This window comes from Microtus pennsylvanicus, chromosome X, assembly GCF_037038515.1.
Source record: "Microtus pennsylvanicus isolate mMicPen1 chromosome X, mMicPen1.hap1, whole genome shotgun sequence".
NCBI classification, from domain to species: Eukaryota; Metazoa; Chordata; class Mammalia; order Rodentia; family Cricetidae; genus Microtus; species Microtus pennsylvanicus.
The window spans coordinates 76,770,367-76,795,340 of record NC_134601.1 but is presented as its reverse complement, the minus strand read 5'-3'; the positions used below and the strand labels follow the sequence as shown (position 1 = coordinate 76,795,340).

Sequence of the window (24,974 nt, the reverse complement as noted above, 5' to 3'; positions counted from 1 at the left end):
TCCTTATATGGTTATCACCTGTGGGGGAATATTGTCCCAGGAGTACATGGCTCATCTAGTGTCAGGAGCTTTGGTGATTGACTGCCCTTTGTTAACTGAGGCCTAGTTTTTAACTGAGTTATTAGGGGCCTGTCATAATATTTGCCTGGCCCTATCATTCACTTTCCTCCAAACAAAAACATGGTCAGGTCTATCACAGTAATATTTCTGTTCCCAGTATCAATTTCTGACTTCATTAGGGTTTTTTATTCTATTCTTTTTTTTCGCCATCCAATAGTGTTTATTCTGCTCCGCGTCTGTCCCTTTGCTCTGCTTTCTTCACCCTGGGCATGGTGGGCATGTGTGATGCGACCAGGACTGGGGGTGATGGCAGAGGAGGGGCAGGGATAAAGAGAGGCAGTGACAGCTGAGAACAGTTGAATGGATGGTGCACCTTAGCCTCTGGGGTACTCCCATGCTCAGGCCCCAGCACCCTGTGCCACACATCTGGGAGTGAGTGACACTTTTGGTACGTTGGAAGTGGACCACTGATGAGGGCCCCATCATCCCCGACAAGGGGCCAGGGAGTGAGCATGGGGAAAGTCCATGGGAGGCAGGCACTCACAGTCCCTGTGATCAGCCTGGCTGCAGCTGGACAGATAGATGGACAGATAGCTGGCCTGGCATCAGGGAGGTGAACAACCAGGGTAGCAGCTGGCAGGGGGTGCTGGGCAGCATTGCAAGCTCAGAACCACAAGCTTGGCCATTGGCAAAGGAGGACGGAACATCGCCATCCCCAGGTTTGGAGCGGCGCCGTCGAAGACTGACCAGTGATGGGTGCCAAGCACGGCCACTCACAGGCGGTCCATTCGGAAGGTGTCCTCGGTGGCCGGGTCGGCTAGGACCATGTCGGGGTCATTCAACATATGAAGTCCGTCCAGGGTCAGAGGGTCGATCTTCAGTTCGTCCAGTGGGAACTGATGGTCCCAGTGAAAGCCAATATCACTGACACCTGCCAGTGTGCTGCTCAGGTCCTTAGAGAGGCTGGGGGGGGGGCTCTCCTATCACCGTGAGGATGATGGGGATCCCGCCTTGGCCAGTGTAGCTGAGCTGCTGTGGGTCCTGCAGGCCTCCATGGCTCCGGCTCAGACCCATCATGGCGGCCTGGGCGTAGTTGAGTGTGGAGCCTGGGCTATACAGGCTTCTGGGGCTGATGGTGTTCTCCAGCATGTTGAACTGCTCCAGCTGGCGGGACAGAGCATTGGCCTGCCTGGCTGTCATCTGCTTGCTCATAGTACAAGTCCCCAAACACGCTGCCCACGGTGGATGTGTGTTACGGGGAACTTCCAGGGGAGAAGCCTTGATTGGAGACTGGAGAGGTGGGAGACTGGTTAGCGGGTGAGCCTGCGGTACTGCAGAGCCGGGGCCGAGGTGGCGTTGATCCCCATAGGTGACTGGCCTGGGTTCTCTGCTGAAGACTGGGGGAGAGTGGACGGACGGGACAGTGACTGAGAGCGGTGGCAGCTGGGGCCCTCTTGTCAGGCTGGCACTGGGCAGCAGTGGGCAACCCTGGAGGAGGAGGAGGTGGAGGCTGGGGCTGTGGGGGAGGCTGCTGAGAACCAACCTGGGTGAAGAAGGCATAGGGCAGCTGTTGTTCCAGGGACAGGGTGTCCATGGCCACTGCTTGAGTGATGGGTGACAGCAGGGACAGGGTGGGTGACACCTGCTGGGCCTGCTGCTGTCTGGCGTCTGTGCTCAGGAACAGAGGGCTGATAACTGCTGCCCTGGGCTGTGGAGAAGAGCTGGGGGTGCTCACACCCTGACCAGTGCTGCTGAGGCCCAGATGTGCAAGGCTGCCAGTGCTGCTAGAGCTGGTGAGAGCAAGGAACGGGGGCTCCTCGGGATCCGGGGGCGTCGGGAGTTGGGAGGGAAAATGGGTGTTGGTGAAGTCAGGGAGGGAGCCCCCTGTGTTGTGGGTAGCAGGGATCAGGGCTGCTGTGCTCTCCTGCTCTGCATATGGGAAGATGTTGATCCCAGGAACCTCGCAGGACTTGGGCCTGGAACCCGTCTACTTTGAGTCCCACGACTGCTTAGAAAGTGTCTTGTCCATCTCAGACCGGGTCTCATTCATGCCTGGGAGAGTGTGCAGTAAGACACTTTTCTGCTGTGCGTTCTGGGACCCGCCTGTGAAGGACTCTACCTGGGTGGGTGCCATTGTGCTCTGGTTCAGGGCAGAGTCAGAGTTGGTCCTCCTCCAGCTGGTGTCTGCAGGAGGCAAGAGGTACAAGGTGCCATAGGGGCAGCTGTTAGCCTGTCGCTCATGCTTGTCAACTGAGAGAGGCTGGCGGTGCGAGGAGCTAAGTCTGCTGCGCTCACGATATACTCTGTCCACAAGCCCATGGTGTCGTGTAGTCCGACTCATGTCCAGGCCTGAGGACTGAAACGGTGTCTGGAAGGAGAAATCCATACTGCCACTTCCAATCTGGTTCACGTTGGGCAGGGACGCGCCATATTACTGGCCGCTGCTGGGGTCCAGCTGCAGGTACTGGGACTTCTGCAGTTGAAGCCACACGGCCCGCGTCAGGCTCACATCCTTCATGACCTCCTGGAAGGCCACTGTCTCCTCAGCCTGCTTCTGGTTGTGCAGTGTGATTTTTCTCGCTAAATTTCCACGGATTGTTCAAAGTCGCCATCTTCTCGCCTCCTCCTCCTCCTCCTCCTCCTCCTCCTCCTCCCCCTCCTCCTCCTCCTCCTCCTCCTCCCTTCATTAGGGTTTCTATTGTTACAAAGAGACACCATCACCACCACAATTCTTACAAAGAAAATCATTTAATTGGGATTGACTTATGGTTTTAGAGATTTAGTCTATTATTGTCATGGCAGGAAGCATCACAGTATGCGGGCAGACACGGTACTGGAGAAGTAACTAAGAGTTCTATATCTAGATCTACAAGCAGAAGGAAGTAACTGACAGTCAGACTTTGGCCAGGTTTGAGTTTCTGAGACCTCAAAGCCTACCTGTTAATGATATACCTCCTCCAACAAAGCCATACCTCCTAACACTGCCACTATATTAGTAAAAATAAAATGCTGCAGGTCGCCAAGTGGTGGCACTAGGCCACTGAAGATGGTTTAGGGTAGTGGTGGGTGAGAGACCTTGGCAGATCAGTGGGTCCCATGAGAAGCCTTGGCAGGTGAGAGACAGAGACTGATAGGCATGCCATGCTGAATAAGGTTGGATATTAATTTAGTGGGTTATGGAGGGAAAGAGAAAGGGAGAAGGGGGAAGGTGAAAGAGGAGAGGAGGGGGTGACTTCTTCAGGAGAGAGATGGCAAAAGAAAACTTTCCTTGGCCTGGGGGATGGGAGGGGATTGTCTCTTAAAGGGACAGGACAGACCATTACAGCCACTCCCAATGAGCATATGGGGGCATTTTTATTTAAACCACCACATAATGATAGATAAGGGTAGTCCTTACTCCTTATCAAGGAAACTTCTTACAACCGATAGAAAATCTTACAGAAAACCACAACCAATCAAACTGCAGAGTAGTGGATCCCAGTTTCAATAGATGCATCTACAACTACCACAGTTAATGCTCACAGACATTTGAAGAGGATGGGATGGAAAGAGAGTATGAGAAAGAGAAACACGACATTTGCTGTAAGAAGGTGGGTGGAGAAAGCCAGGGAAGCAAGCCAGTAAGCAGGTCCCCTTCATGACCTCTGCATCAGCTCCTGCCTCTGGGATTCTCCTGTCCCTTTTGAGCTCCTGTTCTGACTTCTTTCAGTGAAGATTAGCAATGCTGAAGTATAAGCCTAATAAACGCTTTCCTTCCCAAGCTCTTTGGTCAGGGTGTTTTGTCACAGCAATAGAAGCCCTAACTAAAACATCCCTGAATAGTATTCCATTGTGGATATGTATCACATTTTTATTATCCATTCATCTGCTAAAAGACATTTAGGCTGTTTACATTTCCTTGCTCTTTTCAAGAAGGCACCAAAGAATATTGCTGGGCAAATAACTGAGGAGTGGGAATTCAAATGCTTCAGCCACAAGCCAAGGATACATCTGGGATATATGGTAGATTTATTTCCAGTTTTATAAAACTTAATTAACTTATTTTTTATATAAAAACCCCCATTTGGTGATCACAGCTAAAGCCTGTATTCTATGAACAAAATTTCTAGTGGGTATTTCACAAGAGGGACAGTAAATTCCTGAGGAGACTTGATGAACACAGTTTCTTTTCAGAGACTGGGGTTCAAATCTTAGGACAGGTCTTAGAGATGGCATCAAAGTTGGCCTTGGAAAGTTGTTCAGGATGACAGTGCAGTTAGTTCTTAGCTGATGTGTAACAATCATCAATGCTGTACAACATCAGTAACTTCTTGGGCACAGGAGCAGAGACAATGCTAGTGCCTCTGGGAACAGAGTTGAGATGCACCACCAACACAGAGCCACTGTGGCTTGTTACTTTGTATTGAGCAGTGTGGGACTTGATAATCTTGCTTCTCCAATAGCCTCTCAGCATGGGGACATTGAGAAGCTTGGCCAAGATGATAGCCCTTGGGATTACACCATGACCAACATGACCATTGTAGTCCCCCATATTGACAAAAGCCTTGGATCTGATCTTCTGGTTAGCTTGAGTCTGCTTCTGCATTGGCAGGATCTCCTAATCTTTAGGCATGCACCCAGAAAAACATCAATAATCTCAGATTCCTTAATGTGCAGGACTAACATGTAAATCTCCTCCAGGGACTTGATCTTTATGCCCTTAACCAGATGGCCCAGCCTGTTCACAGGGATATACTCCTTGTCTTCAGCTTTATTTCCCTGAGTCCATTGTCCTCAATCATGGCCACAGCCTTGACCAGGACCGGGGACCAAAAGACCTCTTCTAAATCCTATGCAGAAGCACCCATTTCCTTCTAACCCTGAGTCTTTGGGCACTCCCACTGCACCAGTATCACCTGCCATTTGGTATTTTCCCAAAGAAGAAATTACTTTCCATTTTTAATTATTTGCCTTATGATTTCCAGATAAAGTATAAAAAGATACATGATGAGTGCAATACTAGGTGGAAGAGCATTATGAATGATGTTTTGTCGTTGCGAACAAGGATCCATGTCTTCTAAGGTATCAGCAATCCCGTATGTTATTCTTGTCCTAAGAACTGTTTAAAAAGTTTCTATTTCTTGTAAATAAGGCAATATTGAGAGTATCTTTGGTCAAGGCTATGGCCATGGTTAAGGACAGTTGACTCAGGGAAGTAAAGGAGTCTCTCTCTTTCTCCAAAACCTCACCAACATTTGTCATTGGTTGTTTTGGATTCTAGCTCTTCTGACTGGGTGAGACAAAATCTTAAAGTTCTTTTAATTTTCATTTCTCTAATTACTAGGGATTATTAAAACTTTTTGGATGTTTTTCATAGCAATTTCTTTTTCTTCTATTGAGAAATCTCTACTTAGATCCCTATCCCATTTTAATTGAGTCATTAGTTTCCTTGATTCTTTGTTGTATTGAGTTCCTTGCAAATTCTGGATATAAGATGATCTAATACCTATGTTCTTTAACAATTCCCTAAAGTAAAATGAGGAGTAATACTACCAAGATCATTGTACAAAATTAGTATTATATTAATTAACAATCAGAATAATAAAAATTATGAACAGTTTCCTAATACATGCAGATAAAAACATCTTCAGTAAAATACGTGCAAACTGAGTCAAGGGAGCACTGAAAACATATACCACAATCAAAATGATTTCAACTTAGAGAAGCAAGGATGTTTCCAAATACATAAATCCATAAATGTAAAATAACACAGAAATAGAACCAAGAAGATAGCCAGATTATCGTCTCAATTATATAGTTTGAAAAAGGTTACATCTTTCCATGGTAAAGACATGAATAAATAAGAATAGATGGATAGTGTTTCAGTTTATCAAAGGCTTTATGTCCAAAAACCTATTGTGAATAGTATACTAAATATTGGAAGACTGAAAACTTTAAGTCAGTGGCCACTGTATACATCTTGCTCTGTATAGTTCTTGACCTCTTAGCTAGTTTAATAAAGAAAGAAAAAGAAATAAAGTAGACAAAAATACAAATTATCTGTATTTGAAGGTGACACAATTTTTGTGTTTTTGTTGTTATGCTTTATTTTACTCCTTAATTCTTGCCTTTATCTTGTCATTCTTTTTGTCTACTTGATTTTATTTTGTTTTTCTTCATCTTCTCTTTCTCTTCTACATTCTTCTTTTCTCTTTCTTCTCCTCTTTATCCTTCTTAGCCATTTTACTTTTATTGATTTTTTATTTGTCTTGGGGTAGAATTTAATATATTACATTCTGTCTTCTAATGCAGTATAGATCAGATGGATTTTGAAATCTTATCCCTGCTGTATCAATCTTCCAAGAGATGGGATTATAGGCATGAATCACAGTTCTCAACTATATTTGTATGCAAAGATTTCATATCATCCCAGTAAGAATGGTTATCAGTAAGGAAACAAAAAGAAAATGCCATTAAAATGTGGACTAAAAAAATTTCAACATTATTGGTAGAAATTTAAATTAGTGCAATTACTATGTAAATTATTGTGGAGGTTCTTCATAAAACCAAATAATAACACTGCATGATCTAAAAATAGTATTTCTAGGTAGATATATGTAAAGGAACCAAAGTCAGCATATAATTGTGATATATAGCATACCTATGTTAATTTTGGTACTAGTTACAATAGTGCAATAAACAAATTATGCAGTTAACCCAGGTTCCCATCATCATATGAGCAGATAAAGAAATTTTAGTGGTTATTATATATATATAATCAAAATTGATTAAATTACATAATTTGCACAGAAATGGATGGATCTTGACATTACTGTGTTTACTGAAATAAGTTAAACTCAGAAAAACAGCTGCATCATTTTTCTCACAAATGTGGAGCTAAAAAATTAGACATAAACGTTGAAGAGAAACAATGTTGGAAAAGAATAGGGGCCTAGAGAAAGTGACAGTATATATATATATATATATATATATATATATATATATATATATATATATGCATTAAATATCATAATAAAATCTCATTATTTTGTATAAAAATTAACACTGATAAAATAACTACTATAAAACATGAAAAGAATTCCAAATCAGCACTGTACTAAAGAAATTTATGATAGGTACAAAGAAAATAAAGTTACTGGAAAGATTGTATCTGAAGATGAAATAGTTCCAGCAGTGCTGAAGACTAAAGATAAATAATAACTCCTGTCATATTATAGACTGTCAAATTGGTAAAATGTGGAATCAACTAAATGTAAGTTGCTGGGCCCTCCTGTGAGGGATTTCCCTATCAAATTTTTAAAAGTGAGAAAACATACCACAGATATGGGCAGCACATTCTGATGACAATTTGGTTAATATGTCTAGAAGATACAAGCTTTTCCTTTTCCTTTATTTTCTTTCTTTCTGTTTCTTTTCTTTTCTGCTTGCCTTTACTCTCACTGGCAAATTAGTCTTCAGGTCTCTGCAATATTCCTTCACTGATGACAAAACCTTGTTCCACTGAGCTTCCAAAATAAGCTATATGTCAGCAGTTCTCCAGGTCTTCAGTACAAAATTAAGACTGCTAAAACCTCTATCCTTATATCCTAAGCAACTACGAAGATTTTAGAATCCCCAATATTAGTTATTGTTGAACTACCAGGGTCTCACAGTGGAAGCTAATCTAATAAACAACCATATATAATGTGTATTCATTCTATTGGTTCTGTTCTTCCAGAAAACCCTAACTAATATATTTTCCAAAGCAAGTATTTAGGTTTGTCAAAAAAGTTTCTTCTGGACTATGTATAAAAATATTAAAAAACAGCATAAAATTTAAAACTAGGCACTAAAGCATAAAAATGGAAAATTCCCATCTACTTTGGGAGTATGTTGATATGGTACCAGTAGCACAATGAAGATAGATATGGGGTATAGAAGCAACTAACACAAAAAATTACCTGCCCATTTTCTGGCACCATAATCAGAGTGGGATAGACAGTCATCTTGATAATAAAATTGTTCCAAAAATCCTTAATTCCATTACTAAGAAAATTACCTGAAAGGGGAAAAGCTGTAATTTAAAGTTCTATTAATAATTAGAAAATTACCTGCCATCATGAATCTGTTTTCTATGAAAAGGAAAATGTCAGGGTTATATTTTTGCCTTCAAATATAACCTCACTGTTTTAATCCCATGAATCAAAGCATTCTTCAATTTGTCAGGGTTATAGGCTTTTGTCTACTATTTGATTAGTTTCAATCAGTAATTGATTCTAACCCTAGTGTAACTAACTAGTTCATATTATATATCATTCATCATTTAATATTTATATGGAAGGAATTTCATCAAAGCTACAAAAGAGGGATTAAAACTTGAAAATAATATGCTAGCATTTTGAGGAATAATAATAATAATAATAATAATAAATGCTTCCTCTAGTTTTGTATGAGGCTAGGAAAAAACTCACAGTGGAAAACAAAATGTAGAAAATGATACTTTTATACCTAATTTAGAAGTGAGATAAAATGCTAAAAGACATCCAAACGTGTTAAAAATTAGGAATTGCAATTCATGTTCATTCATCTTCAAAGAATAAAACATAAGAAATTGTACAGAAACTACTTTAATATGAATGTTGCTTAGAATTACTGACATGATTCAAATTTTAATCATTAGATTGGAAATTTGTAGAATAGAATTCTTCAGAAAAATATTTTATTCTGTACAATTATTAATGCATTATGACTTCTGCAGTGACAATCTGATGTATTCAGATAGAGAAATAACCTCTAATTATAATATGTTATAAACTAATATTTCAATGATAATGGATCACCAATTACGGTGACATGACTCAAAGGTCTAGAATCAACTAAACACTTATCCGGTATTGTCTCAGTACATATGTCACTCTCCTCCCTTACTTCTACCATTACCTTAGACATTGATTATACACCGTGGAATAATTAGGAATCTCTTTCTCTCCTCTCTGTTTATTCTTTCACTTCTCTCTTTCCTCCCTTTCTCATCTACATCCCTTTCTTCTTCTCTCTTTTCACTTTACTCCCACATATCTCCCCTACTTCATCTTTAGATGCAATCTTTCCAGAGTGTAAGAGAAAGAAAATAATAATACACAAGATATATAGATATATGATAGATAAGTAAGTGATAAATAATATTTTTTTGCAAATTGTAACACTATATAATTGGATGTTCCATTGTGACATTATAGTGAATATGTAGTGTTGAATTTTAAAATTAGTATATTTTAACATTTATTTGCTCATTATCTGTCAGTTAATTTTTAAAAAATTTTTCCATAGATATGTTCAGCATATATATGTTTTATTTTTGAAAATATCCATCCATGCCCCTTAAACACTAATTTTTGAGAATATTAATAGTTCAAATAATAGACTTCATCAAGACATTCTCATATATGCATATAACATATGTGAATCATACTTTCTATAACCCTGCCTTCCCATTCTCTCACATGTCCCATACCTCTTTAACATACTTACTAATTCCCTTTATTTCTGTATTTCTCTTTTTCTTTACACTTTCAACTTCTAGTTTCATTTCACACTGGTTAGAAAAATCACGTTAAGACAAATATATGGATTTTTCTTGAACGTTTTCTCCATGTAATCGTAAAAATTATTCTTCTGATGTTGAATAGAGTTCTTGTTATTTCTCTCTAGTCAAACTAATGTTAAGTGTTGTCCATATTATCTTTTAAATTAAATTAAATTTGATTTTCTGGTTATCTTATCAACTACTGGAAATAGGTTTTTATTGTCTCAACTGCCTTTGTACAACTGTCAGGTTTTCTTTCAATGATGTCTATGTGTGGACTCAAGTAATATTGAAATCTTTTCTCCTTTATTGGGAAACCTATGGAATCTATTTTTCAGTGCATATCTGCTTACATTGGAAGATTTTCTTTGGCAATTGACACTATCATTGAATACAATCTCACATAGCATATTTGCTTGCTTAAAATCTACTCTGTCTGATGTATTCACTTCTGTGTAGGCAGAATTTAATGTCCTACCAACTATTCCCCAATAACCACATGGAGACATCAAATTAATTATAAATGCTCAGCCAATAGCTTAGGCTTGTTACTAACTAGCTCTTACAACTTAAATTAACCCATATTTCTTATCTACATTCTACCACATGGCTTGGTACCTCTTTCTTTTAACATAGTATGTTTATCTTCCTTCTCCCTGCATCTCCTAGCAACTCTACTCCTTTTTATCCCAGTGAGTTCTCTACCTGTCTGCAAGTCCTGCCTAACCTCTTCCTGCCTAGCTATTGATAAATTAGATCTTTATTACACCAATGAGGGCAACGCAAACTCAGTGTATAAAGATTATTTCACAACATTTCTGCTTTCTTGCCTTGACTATCTGCATGCAATAAATTCTTTCCTTTTCTTTTAATTTACTTGTGTCCTTACATATAATAAAATTTTAAGTTTTTATGTATTTCTTGATGAATACATGAAGAAGTACATTTCATTCGTACTTGTATACAATTATGCTTTGTTCTTATTAATTCCCCCATGATTTTATTAGTACTTTATTCCTCTCACTAGTTTCCTTTTTCTTTGCATCATAAATAGATTTCCTTTCTGTTTCCATGACATATATTCTAATAACCTCTTTTCTCATCTCTTTCCCTTCCCTTTGTTCAGTTTCACTGTCTCATTTCTACTTTTATTTTATATATATATATATATATATATATATATATATATATATATATATATATAATTTGAATTTAGATTCACATATAAGAGAAACATATTACATATTTATCTTTCAAAATCTGGCGTAATTTGCTTAATACAAGGAACTTTAGATCTGTGCATTTTACTGAAAATGTCTTAATTTCATTCTCTTTAGAACTGGATAAAATTCTATATTGTACATTACCACATTATCTTTATACAATCATCTGTTTATGAATATCCAGATTAGTTTTTAATAATAATTTATTTAATTTTTATATGATGGCCACAGTTTTCCTTACCCCCTCTCCTCCCAGGCCCTCCCTACCACTTTCCTATTGCACCCCTCACACATCCATTCTATTTTCTCTTCAGGAAAGGCAGTCCTCCCATGAATATCAACAAAATATGGCATATCAAGTTGTAGTAACACTAACCACCTCCCCTCATATTAAATCTGGACAAGGTAAATCTGTATGAGGAATGGGGTTCGAAAAGCCAACAAAAGCATTAGAGACAGTGCCTGTTCCCACTGTTAGTCTCACAAGAAGACCAAGCTACACAACTGTCATATATATGCAGAGGGCCTATGTCAGTCCCATGCAGGCTCCCTGGTGGTCAGTTCAGTCTCCATGAGCCCCTACGAGGCCATGTTAATTGACTCTGTGTGTTTTCTTTTGATGTCCTTGACCCCTTTGGTTCTTACAAACCCTCTCTTCAGCAGGACTCCCTGAGTTTGGCCTAATGTTTGGCTGTGAGACTCTGAAGTTGTTTTCATCAGTTGCTAGATGAAGTCTCTCTGAAGACAATTAGGGTAGATACATTTTGCATCTTCTTGTTGCCAGTAATCTTTGGTTTTATTCCTAAGTGTCTGAAACATCCACCATGTCTGTCATTGCTATCCAGATCATGTCACAGATGGCCTCACACTTCTGGCATGGGTATAGACTAGAACAGTCATTAGTTGACCACTCCCATAATCTATGTGTTACCATTACCACAGCACATTCTGTAGGGCAAGACAGACTGTTGAATGAAGGTTAAGTGGCTGTATTGCTATCCTAATCCCTACACTAGAAGTCTTACCTGGTCACAGGAGAGTGCCAGTTGAGGCTACATGTTCCTAATACTAGCAATCTTAGCTGGGGTCATTCTTGTAGATCTCTTAGCACTTCCCTTGCACTAGGTATTTACCTTATCCTAAAATGACCCCTTTTCCAATCATCTTTTTTAATTCTCTTTTCCTCAATCCTACCACCTGATCCCTCATTTTCTATATCTCTGTAGGGCAGCTCAAAATCAGAGATGGTGATACCTCTGGAATTTATTTATTGTATAGGATTATTTTAGGTACCCTGGGGTTTTTTTTTTGTTTTTCCATATAAAGTTCAATATCATTCTTAGAATTGTATAAAGAATTGTGTTGGAATTTTAAAGGGGATTGCATTGAATCTATAGATTATTTTTGATAAGATATCCATTTTTTACTATGTTAATCCTACTGATCCATGAGCATGGGAAATCTTTCCATCTTCTGATATCTTCTCCATTTTTTTCTTCAAAGACTTAAAGTTCTTATCAAACAGGTTTTTTATTTGTTTGGTTAGAGTTACACCAAGATAATTTATATTATTTATAGCAATATTCATATATTATGAAGGGTATTCTTTCCTTGCTTTCTTTCTCAGCCCTTTTATCATTTGTGTATTGGATAGCTACTGATTTTTTGAGTTGATTTTATAACAAGACACTTTGTTGAAGGTATTTATCAACTGTAGGAGATTCCTAGTAGAATTTTGGGGCTTTCTTATGTATACCACCTACCATCTACAAATAATGATATTTTGAATTCTTCATTTCCAATTGGTATCCCCTTGATCTCCTTCAGTTGCATTATTAATCTAGCTAGAACTTCAAGTACTATATTAAATAGATATAAAGATAGTGGAAAAACCTTGTCATGTTCCTGAAATTAGTGGAATTGCTTTGAGTTTCTTTCCATTTAATTTGGTGTTGGCTATCAACTTGTTGTATATTGCCAGGATCTTTATCATGAAGGTTTGTTGAATTTTGTCAAAGTCAATTTCGGCATCTAATGAAATGATCATGTGTATTTTTTACAGCTTGTTTTTATGGTGGATTGTATTTACTGATTTTTTTTATGTTGAACATCCCTGCATCATTAGAATGAAGACTACTTGATCATGGTGAATGATCTTTTTGATGTGTTCTTGGATTTTCTTTGCCAATAATTTATTGAGTAATTTACATTGATGTTCATAAGGGATATTGATATGTAATTCTCTTTATTTATTGAAATGTTTTATAGTTTAGGTATATGTAGTATGTGCTATGATAGGTCTAAATAATAAAAACCCAGAAAAACATATTGGGAGATTTGACTGAATTTTCTGTCTTTCCTGGTTTCTGCAGTCATTAAGTCATTTACAAAGAAATCACACAGAGGTCTACATTAGTTATAAACTGATTGGCCCATTAGCCCAGGCTTCTTATTAACTTTTATAACTTATATTAGCCCATTATTCTTGTCTGAGTTAGCCACGTGGCTCAGAACCTTATTTGACAAGGCAGACATATCTTGCTTCTTCTGTGGCTGGGTCATGATTTCAGACTAGGACTTCCTTCTTCCCAGAATTCTCCTGTTCTCATTGACCTGCCTCTACTTCCAGCCTACTTGCCCCACCTATAATTCCTGCCTAGCTACTGGCCAATCACATTTATTTAAAATATAATTGAGAGAATAGAGACAATTGTCTCACACCAGGGGGAAATGCTGAGAGATTAGAGAGATGAAAGAGCAAAACCACAGCCGCATTACCTCTTCATTTCCAAGCTGAAAAGAAATGAGAATGACTTACTGAGAAAAGGTACTGAGTAATGTGCCCAAATGTAGATAAGAATTTGGGTTAATTTATGTTATAATAGATAGTAATAAGTCTGAGCAATAAGCCAAACAGTTTATAATTAATATAATCCTCTGTATTTTCATTGGGGACTGAATAGTTACGGGACTAGGTAGGACAGACTTCTGTCTACAAATGATACCAAACATTTGCAAACTACATCCACATAAAACCTGAGGTAGTTTGGAAAGGAATTCTAGACATAAAAAACAGAGTCCAGAAAAGCTTCTTGGTAGCAACATTTTTGTGGGTGGACTCTGCTTACAGGCAAGCAGAGGTGCAGATGTGCAGATCCTTTAGAGCCTTCCTGACACAGCATTAGCAGCAAAAACAACATGGCTCTTTTAAGAGGCCCTGCTACCATACACTTAAATGGAGTTTATGAGCAGTCAATAAAATGCTTCTTGGTGGTGATATGGACCTAGAAACTCCACAGAGTTGTGGCAATAAATACGACTCCAGCCAGTACCTCTGCCATGAATTTAATTTCTCAGGAAGTAAAGAAATGAAGTTGAACCACACATCAAAGTGACTAGTTTAATCCTAGCAATACCACATAAAGACTCATATGTTCAGATAGAAATGTATAGTAAAGACAGATCCCAATGGGGGGAAAAAAAACTCTAAATGGTTTGCAATGTGTTTAAAAGTATACATAGGCTTGGGAAAGAAAACAAAAAGCCCTTAAGCAAAGAAATAGAGCAATAAAAGTGTAAAGACAGAAAATACACAGAGAACCTAGATTCTGTATGTTATCTTGTTGCCTTTGAAGTGTTTCTCTGCTTAGGAAGGAGCAACAGCTGCTAAAAGATTTTGATTATAAATACCGCCGGATTAAACCAACCTATATATTTTTAAAATATCTTGACTTCAAAATTAAAGTCAAATGATATGTTACTTTGGGGACAAGGTTTTACTGTTGTTTCCACAGAAAATGAAAGGCTGTGGATTCATTCTAGGTTAAGAAAAACCAAGTTTGATTGAGAAGAACCCCCCTGAAAAATCTCTGACAGGAGTGTATTGCCTCGATAATCCAACAACACAGAGCACCTCTGTTGTAATTTCTTCTGAGTTCTACATCTAGGACAGCTTCAAGGTGACTGATTGAGATCATCTGACCTCACTCAGTATTTGATCATAATCCTAAATTTTCTCAGGGTCACTCCAAAGATCACAAACACTCTCAGTTATCAGGAAGTTGCCTAGAAAATAGAAAACTATGTCCATGTTCCAAAAATATGGATTATTGATGTATGTCTTTGATAGAGTGTTGGTTATAAGTTTGTATGGATAATGGTCAAAAAAAAACTAAACAAAGGAGATTGGGTTTCAGGTTCTGGTTTTGAAAAATGGAGGAAATGCTTTGAGAAATACTTTTGCACTCTCTAAAAATGTGTTACTTGTACTAATTCTATGAAATACTAATTGACCAGTGGCTATACAGGAAATACAGGTGGGGTGACAAGGCTAGGAGAATTCTGAGAAGAGGAAGGGCAGAGATGGAGTTACCACTCAGACACTGAAGAAACAAGATTAGAATGACTTATTGAGAAAAGGTAATAAGCCACTTGGCTAAATATAGATAAGAATTATGGGTTAATTTAAGTTGTAAGGGCTGGGTAGTAATAAACATGAGCAATAGACCAAATAGTTTGTAATTAGTATAAGCCTCTGTGTGCTTATTTGGAACTGAATGGCTATGGGACTAAGCAGGACAAAAACTTCCATCAACAGGTATCAGGGTGACTGTGGATTCGTAGTGCTTTGGAATTCCTCTTAGAACACCTTTCATTGTGTCCCATGGGTTTAGATATATTGTACACTCATTTTCATTGAATTCTGGAAAATCTTTAATTTCTTTCTATTTTTTTCTTGACACAGTAGTAATTCAGTAGAGAGTTGATTAGTTTCCATCATTTTGTAGGCTTTCTGTTGCTCCTGTTGTTGTTGTAACCCAATTTTAATCCATTGTAGTCTGATAGGGTGCAGAGAGTTATTTCAATTTTCTCGTATTTGTGGAGAGTTTCTTTGTCACCAAGCATGTGGTCAGTTTTGAAGAATGTTTCATTAGGTGCTGGGAAGACAATGCATTCCTGCTTGGGTGAAATCTTTTGTTGGATCCATTTTGTCTTTAAATTCTGTTAGCTCCTGTATTTCTCTGCTTAATTTTTTTATCTGGATGATCTATCTATTGATTATATTAGGTATTAAAGTCTCCCACTATTTGTGAGTGAGGGTCAATGTGTGCTTTAAGCTTTAGTGGTGTTTTGGGGCATAGAAGTTGAGAATGGAAAATTCATCATAATGGATTTTTCCTTTGGTGAATATGAAGTATCCGTACCCATCTCTTTTGCAACTTTTGTTACAAGTCTATTTTGTTAAATATTAGAATAGCCACACCAGCTTGCTTCTTGGGGACATTTGCTGGAAAGTATTTTTCCAATTCTTTACTCTGAGATAATATCTATCTTTGATATTGAGGTATGTTTCTTATATGCAACAGAAGTATGATTCTTGGTTTTGCACACATTATATTAGTCTACATCTTACTATTGGTGAACTCAGTGCAATGATCAAGGAATTTTAATTCCTCTTACTTTGTTGTAGCTTGTGGTATTGGTAATGTGTTTGTCCATGTGTGGGTTTTCCTTCTTTGGGTTATGCTGTTATGAGGTTATATACTGTCTGTGCTTTGTGGGTATAATTAATCTCCTTGGGTTGGAGTTTTCCTTCAAGTACTTTCTGTAGGGATGGACTTGTAGAAAATACTTTTTAAATTTGACTTTATCCTGGAATATGTTGTTTTCTCCATCTATGGTGACTAAAAAATTTTCTGGTATAGTAGTCTGGGTTGGCACCTATGGTCTCTTAGACTCTGCAGCACATCTGTCCATGCCTTTCTGGCTTTTAGAATCTCCGTTTAAAAGTTGGATGTAATTGTCATAAGACTGCCTTTATATGTTACTTAGGTATTTCTCTTGCAGCTTTTAATAGTCTTTCTTTGTTCCCTGTGTTTAGTGCTTTGATTATTATGTGATGAGGCATCGTTCTTTTCTAAATACTAATTTGGCTAAAATTATATCTATACCTAGGAGTAATACAGCTATCTCTATGATATTTTCATTTTATGTATTTTTTTAAGAATTTACATAATGATTTCCAAAGTCTGAAAACAAATTAGACTAAATTTCTTGGGTTGTCTTATGTAGCAGGGAGAGGCTGCTTGTTCATCCCGGCCACCTAGCTAGCTTAGCCCCAAAATAACCATACAGAAATTGTATTCATTAAAACACTTCTTGGCCCATTAGCCCTAGTTTCTTATTGGCTAGTTCTTACATCTTAATTTAACCCATTTCTATTAATCTGTATATCACCACGTGGCAGTGGCTTACCGAGAAAGATTCTAACTGGCATCCATCTCAGGCATAGGATCCAATGCTTCTCCCCCTCTGCTTTCTTCCTCCCAGAATTCAGTTCTGTCTTCCCAGCCTGCCTAAGTTCTGTCCCTATCAGGCCAAGGCAGTTTCCTTATTCATTAACCAATACAAACAACACATAGAAAGAAATACCACCTACACCATTTCTCCTTTTCTGTTTAAACAAAAAGGAAGGACTTAAGTTTAACATAGTAAAATTACATATAACAAAACATGTATCCAATAAGAATTACAGTTACAATATTTATATCTACTTTATCTTTTATCGTAACTAAGGAAAACTATATTATTACTCTCTATTCTTCAACTCCATCAAAGACTCCAGAAGGATCTATTACCTCAGTAAACAGGAAGTGCATTGTAAGGAACTTCCAAAACTCTAGAATTGACAGAGACATCTTGCTACCTGGATAGTCACCCAAAGTTCTTCTGTACTGTTGAGGCATCCATCTTCAGCCTGTAGGCCCATAGTGTCCAGAAAACTTTTCCATGTACCTCAATTAGCCTGTGTTTTCTCAGAGGTATATTGATTCCATTAATATTAAGAGAGATTAATGACCAGTTATTGTAAATTTATGTTATTTTTGGTTTTGTTGGTAGCGGTAGTAATGTTCATGTGTTTCCCTTCTTTGGGGTTTGTTGATGTGAGGTTATCTATTTCCTGTGTTTTCATGGGTGCAGCTAACTTCCTTGGGTTGGAATTTTTCTTTTGGTACTTTCTATATGGCTGTATTTATAGATAGATGTTGGTTAAATCTGGCTTTGTTATGGAATATCTTGTTTTCTCTGTCTTTTATGATTGGGAGCTTTGCTGGATATAGTACTCTGGGCTGGCATCCATAGTCTCTTAATGTCTGCATAACATCTGACCAGGACCTTCTGGCTTTCAGAATCTCCATTGAGAAATCAAGTGTTATTGTGAAGGGTCTGCCTTTATATGTTATTTGGCCTTTTTCCTTTACAGCTCTTAATATTCTTTCTTTATTCTGTATGTTTAGTGTTTTCATTATTATGGGTTGAAAGGAATTTTGTTTCTAGTCCAGTCTATTTGGTGTTCTATAAGCTTCTTGTACCTTCACAGGCATATCCTTCTTAGTTCGGGAAATGTTTCTTCTATGATTTTATTAAATATATATTTTTGTGCCTTGAAGACAATTAGTTTTCTATCCCTATTATTCTTAGGGATAGTCTTTTTACAGTGTCCCAGATTTCCTCACTCATTTGATAGTTTTTTTCTTGGTTTTCTTGGCTTTTTAAGGGATTCATTGCTTTCTTTCAATCTTCTGTTTGTCTTTTCTTTCATTTCTTTAAGGGATTTTTTCACTTCTTCTTTAAGGACCTCTATAATCTTCATAAAGTTGTGTTTAAGTTCATTTTCTTCTGCGTGATCTGCATTGGGGTGCTCAGTTCTTCCTGTTTGGAACCACTAGTTTCTGGTGCTGCTATATTGTTCTTTATGTTGTCGGATGTATTCTTTCACTGCTGTCTATTCATTACTTTCTCCAATCATTGCAGGTGGGGCCTGTGGCTCTCGTGGTCACTCTTCTTCCAGGTGAACATGAAGCCTGTGTTTCTGGTGGTGGGTGATGCAGCAGCGGATAATGGGGGTGGGCAGGAAGGGTGCTGCTGCCTGGTTACTTGGGGGTACAGTAGGTGGGGTGAGGTACAGGATGTACCCCTATTGGGCTAAGGCAGAAAGAACAAGGCTGTCCAGCTGGTAGCCCAGACACTCACCTCCTCTTCCAGGTGTAGGCAGGACTATATACTCTATTTTTTTAATCAGCTTATTATTTAGTCATTTTGCCATCATACTTACTTTTAAGACAAAATGAAACAGGTTAAATACATAATTTCTAAATAAGTTTGGGCTACTGATCCAGCTTTAGGTCATTTTCACAATACCATGATTATAATAAACATAATTCCACTCTTTAACTATGTTAATCAAGAATGCTTGGCAGCATCCTCTCTTTTCAGTTTTTGCTTTAATATATTATAGGTAGAATGAAGTATGTTTTTATACTAGAAATGAACTCAAGTATATTTAAAACTCCTGATCATTTTATATTATAATGAACAATCTCTCTAAAATTATTGTGTTCTATAAGTGTTCAGTCACAATTTATATAAGTATCAAATAAAACCTTTAAATATTTCAAAATTTTCACCTATTAAAAACTATTTTGTTGCAATCACCAATGCCAGCTGGACTGGGAATGAATGAGCATGGGATCAAACTGGTCTCTGAATGTGCCTGACAATTGGAGCAGACTGAGAAGCCAAAGATAATGGCACTGGGATTTGTCTTTACTGCATGTACTGGCTTTTGGGGATCCTAGTCTATTTGGATGCATACCTTCCTAAGCCTGGATGGAGGGGGGATGGCCTTGGATTTCCCAAAGGGCAGGGTACCCTGTCCTCCCTCTCTTAGGACTGGAGGGGAAGAGAGGAGGGTGAGTGGGGGAGTGGGAGGAAAATGGGAGGAGGGGAGGAAGTGGAAATCTTGAATGGTATTATTATAAAGCAATTAAAAAATGAAATAAAATAAAGTAAACAAAAAGTCTATGGGATGTTACTGATCAACAACTTCAAAAGTGGAAACTTTGAAATGTCTTGTCACTGGGATTTTTATTTAATACCCTGTTGTAGCTAGTATGAGCATTGTTGACCTGTTATAGGGTAGCTGCTTTTAAATTCATGGCAGCCCAAGAATTTACAAAAAACTACCATCTATATATCTGACAGGGGGTTAGTATCTATAATATAAAAAGAAATAAATAAAACTTAAACATAAAGTTAATTACCCAAATAAAATAAATTTAAACAGAAAGTTCTCAAAGGATTAAATCCAAATGACTAAGAAATATATTTTTTAAATGTTCAACATTCTTAGCCATCAGAAACATAAAAATTAAAACTACTTTGAGATTTCATCTTACTCTAGTCAGAATGGCTTAGATATTTTAAAAAATGGTGACAAATGCGGGAATGGATCTTGGGAAATGGAAGAACTTTTTTGTGGCTGATAAGGGTGCAAATTGCTGCAGTTACAATGGAAATAAGTGTAGAATTCCTCAAAAATCCAAAAATAGATGTACACATAATCCAGCTATATCACTCGTGGACATTGCATAGTTATGTTTTTGAAGATGTGAGAAAAACACTGTGACAAAGAAACTTACACAATAGTTTATGTGGGCTTACAGTTTCAGAAGGAAGAGTCCATCATGTTGGGAGGCATGGCAACAAGCAAACTGTAGCAAAAAGGTGAGAGCTTACACCTTGAACCACAGCATACAGAAGAGAGAACAAGCTGGAAACAGAATGAGTCTTTAAATTCTCCAAGCCTACCTCTAGTGACATACTTCCTCCAACATGAACCCATTTCCTAAACTTCTCCTAAACTGTATTAACTGGAGACCAGGGGTTTAAATACATGAGATTATAGGGAATATTTCTCATTCAAACTAACACAAGCATTTATGAAAGAGACTTGATACGCTATTGTAGACAACATGCTCATTCAAGTTCAGAGTTGATTAATTCACAGCAGCCAAAGAATGCAAATAGTCTAGCTCAAGTTCTTTATAGTTTCATCAAGTGATGACCATATAATCCAGATGGCGCTTATTTGCACAGTAAAATATTATTCAGCTATTAAGAAAAGTCAAACTATGACACTCTCAGACAAATGGATGAAGCTAGGAATAATCATTCCTAGGTAACCCAGACCCAGAAAGATTAAACAGTTGCAGTCTTTCTCTTCTTTTTTTTTGCTAACTTTAAATTTTTAAATATTATTTATTTGGAATACCCCCACAGAGGTCAAAAAATTAGTAAGGGGCTAAGAATGTGACTTTCAAGGGAGAAGAGATAGAAAGCAGGGGTATAAAAATTTTAAAAGGGGTAATGGAACAAGAAGGGTTGAATCAGGGTGGCAGATTTAAAGGCAGGTAAGAGATTTAATTTCTAAGACTTTAAGAAAAATAAAGAATGTTTTCCTTTCTTCTAAAAGTTTAATTTAAAAGATGAAGTCATGGTCCAATTAAATGACTGAGTGAGTAAAGGCATATGTTGTCAAACCTGCTGTCCTGAATTTGATCTCAGGGATCCACATGGTAGAAGGAAGAAATGGTATACATCCCCCCCCACACACACACACAAACAAAAATAAATCTAAATTTAAAAAATTAAAATTAGGTTGTATCCCAAGAAACTGTCAGAAACAAATAATTTTATGAGACCACGAAAATATTGCTAAAGTTAACATTCCTAATGCAGTACTTGATCTGTAAGGGTAAAAAGCTGTAACCAAGTGAACTGTAGGAGTTATATGGTATTTTTCTTTATTATTTATATTCTTTTCTTATGATACATTATCACTGGTGAGCTAGAGAGAATTTTCATGAATATATTTTCCTAAGTAGTTGGGGAAATCACATGGCTATGCAACTAAATAAATAAAATCAATGAAAAACATTGAGAGGAGCAGATACAAGTTTCCCTTTACTTTCACTTTGAGGTGAAAAACAACTCTCACTAACTAGGCACACATTCATGTTTCAAATGAGATGTTTTAAAAAGTGAATTCAAAACTTTATCCGATGTCAAACTCTCGAAGAGACTTTTTAAATTATGAATGAAAGATAATCATTTCAATTATTTCACTTAAAATAGAATGGAACAGAAAAAAATGTTTTGTTTTTCTCTTTTCCCAAGACGTTCAAATTGGCTAATAAAAATGACAAGCCTAAACTTATGAATGAGAATCTTCATGAAAAGGCCATTTTGAATACTTATTATTCAGAGGTTAGGGCTAAGTATGCCCCCTTCTTTGTGAACACAGACCAATGTTTTTGAAACTGCATGTTGGGAATAATCTCTAAGACACAGTTTTACAATATTTTGCATTCATTTAAAAGTGAAGTGTATTTTATTTGTCTCCTTGCCAACAGTTTGAAGTCTCCCTCCCAGGCTGCTGTCCTTTTTTAAAGAGCCCCTTAGGATTGCTTTTGATGCTCCTCAAATGAAGGATTCTACACCCCAGAACACAGGAGAGTGTCAGAATTGGACTCTTTCCCAGAATGAAGAGAATTGTTGGAGGAGAAACAATTTAAATAGAACTATATCCGCCCCATCCTGAGCTGGCATTTCCTATCATCAATATTTTTTAAATGCTGGCAAGGACAATATTTGCAGTACTGAAGCTGAATTACTAAAGCAAGCATCATAACTTTCACTAATAAATATTCAACCCTTTCTTTTTAAACAAACAGTACTTCCTAGTATTCTACTTTGCTCTGAAAATGCGTGGGTAAATATGCAGCATTCTATGTTATAAATAGAGAACAAAAGAATCTGAATACGTAACTGAAATTCTACCTTTATTTATTCCTTTGGTTTTATTAATCAGAACAAAAATACCTCCTAGCTTTTTTATTTGTGCAAACTTTCTCAGGTTTCAGAAAATATTCAAATAATTTGACTAAAGATATAAAACAAAATTGTTGATTTTATTTCTGAGGGTGCAAATAGTTAACTAAAATAATCAAACTATTTTAAGAGGTTTCCAAAATGATAGAAAAGTGCTACATTTTAATAAACAAAGGAATTGGTGAGCATAATACTGTAGATAAGAAAGTAAACAGTATTAATTCCAGCTTCTAATTTAGTCTAAGGTTTAAAACACCAAATTTAAAACTTTGGGCAAGAAACTAATTCTAGCTGAATTTCTGCCTGCCCATCTGTAAAATGCTAATACTGACATGTAATGTCTGTCATATTCATTTTCTATAAGGATTAAATCTTAAAGCACTTAAGTGTATGCAAGTAATTATTATTCACAGAAGAAACAATTGGATAAACTTTCATTGAAATACAATTTGTGTTCAAATGCTGTGGCAAAGCCAAATGAAATGGAGCAAATGTCATTTCTGCCTTTGAAATCAAATGACAGGTTTCAGTAAAATCAGTTGTTTTGGTGTCCTGTCTTTGTCTCGATTTATAATTGTCATTTTCCCACTTACTGTCCATCCATTTCCTCACCCAAACAATAAGATTAATATTTAGCATATTACACATTGTAAAACAGCACTTTGCAGTAGATCGTGTGTGATTGAGGAATCAATCTGAAAAGTGAAACTTTAAGCCAATTAACTAGGATTTTTGTCAAAATGTCGCCAGTAAAACAGGTTTTGTTGATTGTCTGACCAAATCGATTACCTCACTGGTAATCTGTGTATAAAGACCGTGTGTGTGTGTGTGTGTGTGTGTGTGTGTGTGTGTGAGAGAGAGAGAGAGAGAGAGAGAGAGAGAGAGAGAGAGAGAGAGAGAGAGAGAGAGAGAGAGAATAAATACACATTTTAGTTTCTGGTCCTCAGTAGAACAGTAGAAAGCGTCAGACTGCCCCCTGCAGTCTCCAGAGAAGAATCACATTTGGTTAGGTTAAAGCTTGAAGAGACAGTAGTTGCAGAAAAACCTCTTCTAAACTGACATACTTGGAAATTCCTCCTTTTTTTTGTCCTTTTACTTTTCATTTTAAAGTTTAATTTTTAACACTGTTTCTTCAGAAACTGTAAAATCCTTAGCATCTAATTGTTCTCATCACTGTCTATTGTCTCTTTATTCTATTTCTTTTGCCCTCAGTTCACTCCCCACTGATTCTAGTTCTAAATCAATCCATTCCCACTCATTTCGACCTTGACATTCTCTATTGTGTCCTAAAAGATTTTTTCTAGTCACTTGTATATTTATTTTTTAAATTCCAAAGAACTTTTAAAACCATTTCTTAACATTTATTCTTGCTTGGCTTACATTATTTATATATATAAAACTTGCCTCCTCCCACTAAACTATAAGCCGCTAGATGGAAGAGAAAGTGACACATGAATTTCTGAAACTTGCAAAGTGATTAATATAATAAGAAGTCAATAAAAGTGTTGTTATATTGGTGATTAGAATAAGAACCTGGTAAATTTCCATATCATTTTTGTTTAAACAGAAGCCTATTTTTTTCTGTTGTATAACCCAGTATTACATATGAATATTATGGCCTCATCCTTTGTCCTTAACTACTTTATTTCCACATCTCTGAAAACAAAATAGCCAGAAGTTTTGGCTCAGTTCTTTCTGAGTGCTTAAATTTATCAAATTAATTGTCTTAATACTCATCACTTAGGTAACAAAGTAAAATTTTTATTTTCTTAAATTTCATTAATTAGATATAATTATTGTTTTCCTGACTACACTGTAATAATTTTAAATCATTTAAAATAAATGACTATAGAAAACTTCATAAAATAAAATATAATTAAGATTTTTAAATCAGCTTGGTTACACTAATATATTATAACTCCATATTTATCCTATAAAATTAAACAAAAATATTTTCAAATGTGTCCAAACTGAGAAGTGAAACATTTTAGCATAAATCTAGTGAAGATGGACGTACCCATAGGCCACAACCTTGTGGCAATACACAGATAAATAGAAATGGGTTAATTAAAGATATAAGAGCTAGTCAATAAGAATTGTGAGCTAATAGGCCAAGCATTAATATAATAATACAGTTTCTGTGTGATTATTTTGGGTCTCAGTGGCTAGGAATGAACAAGCAGCCATGGACTACAGATTGGTTTGCCAATATGTGTCAGATAAATTCACGTAAAACCTGAGAGAGTTTAGTATAGAATTCTAGGCACACACACAAAAACAAAGTTTAGCTGCATTTTTTTTTGGATGGGCTTTGTTCGCTGGCATCAAGCAGGAGCTCTGTGGCTCCTTTAAGAGATGTCTTCCTAATTCAGTGGTAGCAGAAAAAAATTCCA

The 24,974-nt window shown here is 37.0% G+C and overlaps 1 pseudogene; it reads right to left on the bottom strand.

Moving 5' to 3' along the window:
• Positions 1 to 806: 806 nt before the first annotated feature.
• On the bottom strand, positions 807 to 2,672 carry LOC142840779 (CREB-regulated transcription coactivator 1 pseudogene; annotated as a pseudogene).
• Positions 2,673 to 24,974: the final 22,302 nt, after the last annotated feature.